The sequence below is a fragment of the Cebus imitator genome, unplaced genomic scaffold (assembly GCF_001604975.1).
Source record: "Cebus imitator isolate Cc_AM_T3 unplaced genomic scaffold, Cebus_imitator-1.0 Scaffold184, whole genome shotgun sequence".
NCBI classification, from domain to species: Eukaryota; Metazoa; Chordata; class Mammalia; order Primates; family Cebidae; genus Cebus; species Cebus imitator.
Genome location: NW_016107499.1, coordinates 3,785,594 through 3,796,663, shown reverse-complemented (window position 1 = coordinate 3,796,663; position 11,070 = coordinate 3,785,594). Strand labels below are relative to the sequence as shown.

Here is an 11,070-nt window from a genome sequence, read left to right as displayed (position 1 = left end):
AAATATCTTTATTTGAAGAAGAAAAACATATAAGTACATTGTATATTATCCTGTTTTCTTAAATTGCTTAGATTTATGAATATATCTAGAGAGATGTATTTATAAGTTAAAATGGTAATTCTTGAGTTTCTTCGTAGTGCCAAAGGATGAGGCATTTTGTTGGAAGTAGTATATACTGGAAAGAAAAGCAAAATAAGCAATTCACCATGGTTTCAAAGACACTGCATTATGATTTTGGGGATATTTGCATTATGATTTCAAGATTCAAGGAGACAAGTGCTATTTTCCGTCCATGTGTGTTCACTATATTAGTTTTTATTGCTGAAAAATACATTAGCATAAATTTAGCAACCAAAAAAGCAATATTTATTTATTAACTTCCAGGTCTGTAGGCAAGATGTCTCAGTACATCATAGCTGAATTCTCTGCTCAGCATTAAGAAGATTGAAATGGCATTAACTGGGCTGTATTCCTTCTGAATTCTGGGGTAAGTATTTCAAGTTCATTCAGATTGTTGGCTAATTAATTTCTTTACTGTTGTAGGATTGAAGTTACCCTTTGTCTGCTAACTGTGATGGTGATCACTCAGCTTCTAAAGAGCTGCCTTCTCCATTAGTTGCTCAGAACATGGGCATTTACTTTCTTCCAGAAAAGCTGGAATGCGTTTTTCTGATTTCCGTTTTTAATTCTAGATAGGGAAAATACTACTTTTGAAGGGTTCATCTGATTTGGTGAGGCCCATGAAGATAATCTTTCTACCTTACAATCGACTATGTCCTATAACATACCCTCATCAAAGAGTAAAATGTATCATCTTTACAGATCTGCAAATTATTCAGGACATATGCACCAAAAAAGAGACATTTTGAGGGATATCTTAGTATCCTGCCAGACACTAATGACAGAATGTTAATGTAGGTATAAGAGATGTTCTTATAAAAATTTTCTCTCTAAAAATTGCAACACTTTTGAGGACGTTTGGAAGGTTATGGCTGACTATATGACTGAAAGTTGAAAATGTGAATACTGATAAGAATATAAAAGTGAATGTCTTATCTTCTACTTTCCATTTTTATGTTTGATTCTCAGGCACTTTTGTAATAACCCAACCAATGTCATATATTTTATCAAAGTACTGATGATATTTAAATAATGGGTGCTCATTTGTAACAAACAATAATGTCCTGCATGAAACATTCAGATTCCGTCTCTTACTAAAAGCAGTAAGCATTTACAATTTGTAAAGCACACAAATTCTGGAACCTCTCTATTAAATTTTATTTCTCCTTACAGACTAGCCAGTTCTTTCAAGAGCTTATTATTGTCTTGTAGTAGCTTGTGAAATATATCCAATAATGACCAATAAATACTATTACCTTCATTTTTTTTCAAGATCTTCTCCTAGAGTTAGAAATATTTTTTTTCAATTTTAATTAGCATGCCAAGATACTGCAGATAGCAAGGTAACAAAATATTTTGCCAGTGATTAATGTGTATGAATATTTTTTCCTCTATTTGTTTTTTGCCACCTACACATTGAGCGCTAATTCAATACCACGTCTATCAGTTTTTTTCTTTTGTCTCAATAGCTATAGGATGTCAAGTCTACACTCATTTTACATGCTCAGCGTCCATGGGGTCCTCCTTCCCACACTGGGCCATGAACTTCTGGAGGTTATTCCATCGTGTGCTATGACATCTGGAATATGTACCCTTCATGGATGCTGCAGGAAGAAGAGAGTAGGCTCAAGGAGGCACACTGTCACCTTAATGCCCCAGCCTAAGTCAAACAGAGCCTGGGATATGGGATGAAGCAGGCATAGCCACTAAATATCTCTGTCACAGCCTTCAACTCAGCAAATTGCAAATAAAGTAAAAATTCAAAACCAATTAAAGCAGAGGAAAATAAAGACTTCAGATAAAATTGCACACAGAGATGAGTCACTGAGGTATTTGTTCTTTGAGTTAGGCAGGCAGACATAACAAGTATCAAGGTCTTTTCTAAAAGAAAAACTATGAGGTTTATACATGTGTATATATATAATTACACACACACACACATATATATATATAATCAATATTATATTGTTTTGTAATACGTTGTCAAATATATCCAATAACAACCAATACAAACTATTATCTTTATTTTTTATTTATGTATATATTATATGCACAAATATATATTTGTATTTATATATATTTATATACAATATTACATATATATATGAAAAATATTTTTCTTATATTCGAGTCAATCCTTAAATTTATTTCTTTTTTTTTTTCACTGTACCCATGCTTTTCTTGAAAATGCAATCCACAAATCAATGGAAAATATCTCCATAATAATATCCTTAATTTTATAGTGGTGGGAATATTTCAGAGATAATATCATTATTTAGAGTACTATATATCATGTTCTAGGCTTCTGATTTAGAAGCCCTAATTTCAAAGCTTTTTAATTCAGTTTCTGTGTAACTGTTATAATAATAATTTTATATATATATATACATGTAAAATAATATATTGCAAACCCAGATTATTTGAGGCTTTCCCAATCACATTGAATTGCATTTGTTGGGATGGACCACTGAGACAATGTATTTTAAAAGCTTTACCATCAAGTAGTCCACATAGAAACTTTAGGACAACTGTCTGACCTCACTGGATCTAGCCTATGTAAACTATGACTAGAAATGGCAGGGTATAAATTGTTACAACCACTTGGGAATTTTGTTGAGCATTATCTATTACAACTGAGCATACACATGAGACAAATGTTCTGCTCTTAGATATATTCTCAACAAAAATGTATATAAGTATTTTTAAAAAGACAAGCACAAAACATTTGCATTACTTGTAAGTAGTACAGACTGTAAATAATGCACTTTTCTATAAGCAGAAACACATGATTTAATTATGGTATGTCTGCTAATGGAGTACTCTATAGGAAAGAAAATGAATAAAGTACTGCTATGAAAAGCATCAGGGCCATATTTTTTAACAAACAATTTTTTTAAGGCCAGACATAAATAAAAACTATGCAATCTAATTTAGATTATATCCAATAGCAGGCAGAACTAGTTGATGATGCTGTAAATCCAGACAGTAGTCACCTTTGTGGGGGAGCAGTATTTCTCATCTATAAAATGTGATTTATAAACTCCAAATATGCAGATACAGTAATAGGTACTGATAAATTATATAATCAATGAGATATTGCTTTGTGAACTTATTTGTTTTCAGATACATAGCTTCTCACTGTCACATTTCCACCCCAATGTCACCCCAACAGAATAGATCCTGCTTAGTGTATGTGAAATTATGAATTCTTATTAAAGTGTTATGTCTTTTACTCTTCTGTTTCACATGGATATATTGTTTAAAAGACTCAGGACTGCTACTTTTTGGAAGTCATGTTTATTTGAGAATGGTGTCCAATGGGGAGATTAGGCTGGCTTTAAAACATATTCTCTGGCCAATTCCTCTCTGCTTTCCTTCAGAGATGTCCTTGGGCACCTGCCCCTTTGCAACTATTGTTGGCAGATTGATGTGATGTTACTGGCAATGGAAGAAGCAACTGCTAAGTTTAGCCTTGAGCCTAAGCGAAAGGAATCTTCAATTCAGTCCAATAGAGAAAACTAGAGATTCACAGTGCATTTTAGGGGCAAAGGAAAAATAATGTTGCTTTCATGTTCTTTATATGTTATATATATATAGTACATACATACACACACACATGCATACAAATATATATATTTTTTAATATGAACTCATGGTGAAGCTTTGTTTGGGCAAAGTTTTGGTTTTGTGATGATGAATCTGGCCAAATCCACTAACCCAAAAAGAGCTCATGGTGTTGTACAAATATCTACTTGAAAGACATACATACATATTTTATGCATTTTAAGAGATAACAAAACAGATTATCATAATGCATGTTTAAAAACTATTTTTCAGTATTCATTTACAAATTGTTATCCTAACCTGAATTTCCAAGGTATATGTTCCAAATACATTGGGAAATAGCAAGGATTCAACTACAAGAAACTTTCTTTCCATTATGCAATGAAATAGTACCACATTTACAGGCTTTATATAGTCAGCTTCGACAGAAGCTTTTATTTGAAGAAAATGTGGTAATGATACAAAAAAATTTTAAACTGCTGTTTTGAAAAAGCATTTATCTATGTAGATAGATAACATTTAAAATATTTTCAATGCTTTGGGCCACAACAAAACCTCACATATAAATCAGTTAATAAATATATAAATCTAATTCCAAATAGATGTTTTCTGAATAGTATTTTATATACCTCACTTTTAATGCCCTAATAACAATTAATTACAATGTCTTTATAATTTATCATTAAGAAAAAAACTGCCATAAAATCTGGGGATGAAGCTATGTGCAGAGAACTTAATGACTCATAAATTTGCAGAAGGCAACTCTGGGCTTATTTACTTTTAAAAACAGAATTAAATCATTCATTTAAGATTTTCTGGCTACATTCAACTCAACAAGAAAGGGAAGTGGTCATTGATTTGCCAGATTACTATGTATCTGACATGTTTTAAAAATTACTCATCTTTAACTTGTGCTTTTTAACCCGTTCTCCCTAAATATTAATTCCATTCATATTAGTCCACTCTCACACTACTATGAAGAAATTCCAGAGATCGGGTAATTTATAAAAGAAAGATATCTAATGGAATCACAGTTCTGCATGGTTGGGAGGCCTCAAGACACTTATAATCATGGCGGAAGACAAAGCAGAGGCAGACACCATTTTATTCTGTGCCTGGCCCCTCCCAAATCTTATGTCCTCACATTTCAAAACATAATAATGCACTTTCAACAGTCCCCCAAAGTCTTAATTCATTCCAGCATTAACCCAAAAGTGCAAGTCCAAAGGTTCATCTAAGATAAGGCAAGTTGCTTCTGCCTATAAGTCTAAAATGAAAAGCAAGTTAGTTACTTCCTAGATACAACTGGAGTACAGGCATTGGGTAAATACACCTATTCCAAACGGGAAAAAAATGGCCAAAACAAAGGGCAACAGGCCCCATGGAAGTCCAAAATCCAATAGGGCAGTCATTACACCTTAGTTTCAAACTGATCTTCTTTGACCGTTTCTCACATCCAGGCCAAGGTGCTGAAAGTGTTGGGCTCCCACAGCCTTGGGAAGTCCTGCCTCTGTGGCTTTGCAAGGTAGAGTCTCCCTCCTGGCTCTTTCACAGGCTGGCATTGAATGTCTGTGGCTTTTCCAGGTGCATGATGCAAGCTGCCAGCAGGTATACTGTTCTGTGTTCTGGAGGACAGTGGCCTTCTTCTCACAGCTCCACTAGGCAGTGCCCCAATGGGGACTCTGCATGGAGGCTCCAATTCCACATTTCATTCTCTCCTGCCCTAGCAGAGGTTCTCCATGAGGGCTCAACCCCTGCAGCAAACTTCTGCCTGGACATCCAGGCATTTTCATACATCCTCTGAAGTCTAGGTGGAGGCTCACAAACTTTGACTCTTGACTTCTGTGTTCTTTTGACTTCTTGGGCCTTCTGTTCAGCAGGCCCAGCACCACATGCAAGCTTCCAAGGCTTGGGGCTTGCACCCTCTGACAACAAGGCCTGAGTTGTACCTTGGTCCCTTTTAGCCATGACTGGAGCAGCTGAGGCACAGTGTACCAAGTCCTGAGGCTGCACACAGAAGGATGGCCCTAGGACAAGTCCGCTAAACCATTTTCCCCTCTTAGGCCTTTGTGCCTCTGATGGGAGATGCTGACGTGTAGGTCTCTGATATGCACTAGAGATATTTTCCTCATTATCTTCATGGGTAACATTTGACTCTGGTTTCTTATGCACATTTTTGAAGCCTGCTTGAATTTCTCCTCAGAAAATGAGTTTTTCTTTTCTATATTATTGTCAGGCTGCACATTTTTCAAACTTTTATGTTTTGCTTTTTCTTGAACACTGTGCCACTTAGAAATTTATTCTGCCAGATACCATAAATCATCTCTCTTATGTTCAAATTTCCATAGACCTCTAGGGCAGGGTCAAAATGCCACCAGTCTCTGCCAAAACAGCAAAAGTCACCTTTGTTTCAGTTCCCAAGAAGTTTCTCATGTCCGTTTGAGACCACTTCAGCCCGAACTTCAATGTCCATATCACTATCAGCACTTTTGTCAACGTTATTCAACAAGTATCTAGAAAAAACTTTCCCACATCTTTCTGTCTCTTCTGAGCCCTCCAAACTATTCCAATTTCTGCCTGTTACCCAGTTTCAAGGTTGCTTCCACATTTTTGGTATCTTTACACCAGTGTGCATTCTCACAGTGCTATGAAGAAATAGCTCAGATAGGGTAATTTATAAAGAATGAGGTTTAGTTGACTCACAGTTCCACATTGCTGCAGAGGCCTCGAAGGAAAGAAGTTTAATTGACTCACGGTTCTACATTGCTGCAGAGGCCTCAGAAAACCTACAATCATGGAGAAAGAGAAAGGAGAACCAGGCATCTTCTTCACAGGGTGGGAGGATGAAGTAAGTGCAAGGAGGGGAAATGCCAGATGCTTATAAAACCATGAGATCTTGAGAGACTCACTCATGAGAACAGCATGGGGAAAACCATTCCCATGATTTGATTACCTCCACCTGATCCCACTCTTGATGCATCAGAATTATGGGAATTACAATTCAAGGTGAGGTTTGCATGGGGACACAGTGTCAAAGCATATCACCCTGAGAGACCGAAGGGTGAAAGTCACCCAATCCAGACTATTTGCTTAAATTCCAAACTCTATATTCTATATTTTATTTATTTATTTATTTGAGATAGAGCCTCACTCTGTTGCCCAGGCTGGAGGGCAGTGGCGCAATCTTGGCTCACTGCAACGTCTACCTCCTGGGTTAAGGCGATTCTTCTGCCTCAGCCTCCTCAGTAGCTGGGACTACAGGCACGCATCACCACATCCAGCTAATTTTTTTTTGTATTTTAGTAGAGATGGGGTTTCACCATCTTGGCCAGGCTGGTCTTGAACTCCTGACCTCATGATCTGCCCGCCTTGGCCTCCCAACATGCTGGTGTTACAGGTGTGAGCCATCGTGCCTGGCTTTATATTTTATTTATAGGAAAAAATTGATGAGGATATTGAGGAGAAAATAACTGATAGATAAAACTGCCAGTAAAGGCTGGTACAATGGCTCAGATCTGTAATCCCTACACTTGGGAGGCCAAGGCAGGATAATCACTTTAGCTCAGGAGTTTGAGACCAGCCTGGGCAATATAGTGAGATCTTGTCTCTACAAAAAATAAAAAAGAAAATAGCTGGACATGGTGACACTCTCCTGTACTCCTGACTACTTGGGATATCAGAGGATGGCCTGAGCCCAGGAGACTGAGGCTGCAGTGAGCTGTGATGGTACCACTGCATCCATACTGGGTAACAAACAGGTTTATAATTAAAAGACTGCCATGACTTTGTCTGTACCAATGGGCCTTTTATTAGAAATAGAGCCATTTCCTGGGCTCCTACCTAAGGTATCTGGCTATCACATTGTATTGTTTAAATAATAATTGATTGTAGAGCTACAGGAATATGTTTTTCTACCTGTAATGCAGAACAAACCAAGGATGAATTTTATTCCCAAATATCAGTTCATGACTTTTTCTTGTTCTCAAGTTGATTTTCAGTATTTATTTGTTTATTTAATAAATATGTGTTGAGATCCTATAGGTTTCAGGTGCTAAGTGTTGAATCATGAGCAAAGAGAGACACCAATGTGAAGGGAGGTCCTAAACGATATGAAGTCTTATAAATATATGAGCATTAACATAACAATTGCTGCCAAATTTCTTAATTTTCACAAATGCTGGAAATATTTGGAGTAAGATTATATATATTAAAAGTCTTCTCATCTAGAGCCTCAGTCTAGAAGACCATTTGCTATTTCCCTCCTTGTTATTTGACAGAACTAACATCTGAGATTAATTTTGAGTACTGTGCATTTTAACAGGTGCAGGGTTAATGGTATTTGCAGTAAGAAGAATGTTTTACTAGGCACAAAACTTGTTAGATAAATAATTTCCATATACAAGACAAATTACATGAAACACGAAAGGGCCATAAACATAACTTGGGGAAAGACAACTTCTTCAGTAAATGGTGCTGAGAGAACTGAAAATTTATATGCACAATTCTAAAACCACACATATTTTACATTTTGGATACCTCTATTAAAGCTCACTCTATTTACATAACAATACTTTATTAACAGACGTCACTTCTTTAGTAGACTAATTATTTTGAGATGTAGATTTACCTTAATTTTGTATTTTGACTCGTGAGATTGCATCCTAGTAGCTGCAGATAATATTAAACTCTACATGAAGCCTATGATCCTGCAAAAGAGTAATATGCCAGTCCCTTGGTGTTCTGGAAACAGGTTACTGTAAGCAATCATCCATTCTCATATGATTTAGCCAAAACTCACAGAAATCTCCACTCCTTCTTTAGATTGTGAAATATCTCCCACTATATACTAAAAAGGTCTGTTTAGCAAAGGAAACAGAGGAATAAAGAAACAATCCTTTGAAAGGAAGAAAATATTTGCAAATGAATTATCCAACAAAGGACTAATATACAAAATATATAAGTAACTCAAACAACTCAAGAGCAAAAAATAAATAACCCCATTATAAAGTGGGCAAATTATCTGAGAAGATATTTTTCATTTTTAAAGTTTTGTTTATTTTACTTTAGTTCCAGAATGAAAGTGCAGAATGTGTTGGTTTGTTACATAGGTATATATGTGTCATGGTGGTTTGATGCAGCTATCAACCTGCCACCTAGGTATTCAGCCTCTCTTGCATTAGCTACTTGTCCTAATGCTCTCCCTCCCATCACCCCCAACCCTCTGACAAGCCCCAGTATGTGTTGTTTTCCTCTCTGCATCCATGTGTTCCTATTGTTCAAGCCCCAGTATGTGTTGTTTCCCTCTCTGCATCCATGTGTTCCTATTGTTCAACTCCCACTTATGAGTGAGAATATATGGTGTTTGATTTTCTGTTTCTGTGTTAGTTTGCTGAGGATGATGGCTTCCACCTTCATCCATGTCCCTGCAAAGGGCATGATCTCATTTCTTTCTATGGCTGCGTAGTGTTCCATGGTGTGTATGTATTAAATTTTCTTTATCCAATCTATTATCAATGGGCATTTGGGTTGGTTGCATGTCTTTGCTATTGTGAATAATGCTGCAATGAACATGCATGTGCATATGTCTTTATAGTAGAATGATCACGGGCATATACCCAGTAATGGGTTTTGTGGGTCAAATTGTATTTCTGGTTCTAAATCCTTGAGGAATTGCCACTCTGTCTTCCACAACGGTTGAGCTAATTTACATTCTTACCAACAGTGTAAAAGCATTTCTATTTGTCCACTGCCTTGCCAGCATCTATTGTTTCTTGACTTTTTAATAATCGCCATTCTGACTGGATGAGATGGTATCTCATTGTGGTTTTGATTTATATTTCCTCTATTAATCAGTGATGTTGAGCTTTTTTTCCTATGTTTTTTTGTCACATAAATGTTTGCTTTGAGAAGTATCTGTTCATGTCCTTCACCCACTTTTTGATGGGGTCATTTGTTTTTTTTTTCCTTGTAAATTTGTTTAAGTTCCTTTTAGATTCCGGATATTATGCCTTTGTCAGATGGGTAGATTGCAAAAATTTTCTCCCATTCTCTAGGTTGCCTCTTCACTCTGATGATCATTTCTTTTGCTGTGCAGAAGTGCTTTAGTTTAATTAGATCGCATTTGTAAATTTTGGCTTTTGTTGCAGTTGCTTTTGGTGTTTTCATCATGAAGTTCTTCCCTATGATTATGTCCTGAATGGTATTTTCTAGGTTTTCTTCTATGTTTTTTTTTTTTTTTTATCATTTTGGGTTTTACTTCTTTTAAAAAGACATACAAACAAGTATGTGAAAAATATTCAACATCACTACTCATCCAGGAAATGCAAATCAAAACTGTAATGAGATATCACTTTACTCCAGCTAGAATGGTTGTCATCAAATTAAAAAAAAAAAAAAAGAGTAATTCTGGAGGGGATATGGAGAAAAGCAATTTCTTTTATACTATTGATGGAAATTTAAATCCATGTAGCCATTGTAGAGAACGTGGAGGTTTCTCAGAAGACTAAAAGTGGAACTACCACATCATCCAGCAATCCCATTACTGGGTATTTATACAAGGGAAAATAAATCAATATATCAAAGAAATAGCTACTCTCCCATATCTATTGCAGCACTACTCACAATAATGAAAGATAATTAGCCTAGGTCTCCATCAAGAAACTGGGCTATGCAAACAAACACACTATAGTATTATTCAGCCATAAATAAGAATATAATCCTGTCATTTGCCACAATACAGATGGAACTGGAGGTTATCAGGGACAGAAAGATAAGTATCACATGTTCCCACTCATGTGTTGGAGCTAAAAATGTGGACCTCATGGAGATGAAGAATAGAATGATAGTTACCAGAGGCTGAGAAAGTGTAGGGTTGGGGGATGAAGAGAGGTGCCTAATAAGTGCAAGCATGCAGTTAGATGGCAGGAAGAAAAGTTCTAGTGTCTGATAGCTAGATGAGGTGACTATAGTTAATAACAATATATTATACTTTTCAAAATAATAGAAGATAAACTTTGAAACATCCCTACAGAAAGAAATGATTAACATTTGAGTTGACGGATATTTAAAATAACCTGGTTTAAACATTATGCATTGTATAACTGTATCAAACTATCATATGCACTTCATAGATATGTACAAATATTATGTATTCATAAAGACAATTAAAAGTTAAAAATTATATTATGAAAAATAATGAATAGGCCAGAGGTATGATAGGCGGCAATTATATAAAATCATTTTCTAAGTAGAAGTAGCAGGTAAAAGCAGAAAGGAAACAGAGGGTGTAGTAAGTGATTCCTCTGTATCCTCAGCCAAGAAATTTTCACTTCTTTCGTATCAATTACAGATAACTAATTATGCTTGTTCCATAGTTTATGACATGGA

General features: G+C 35.8%; 1 long non-coding RNA gene across 1 annotated transcript in view; it reads left to right on the top strand.

Annotated features, from left to right (window-relative positions):
- The first annotated feature begins 307 nt into the window (after positions 1-307).
- LOC119473786 overlaps positions 308-11,070 on the top strand; it is a 154,965-nt gene continuing 144,202 nt past the window's right edge. The window contains exon 1 of the long non-coding RNA XR_005203009.1: positions 308-487. This is a non-coding gene — a long non-coding RNA (uncharacterized LOC119473786). The remainder of the gene's footprint in view (positions 488-11,070) is intronic.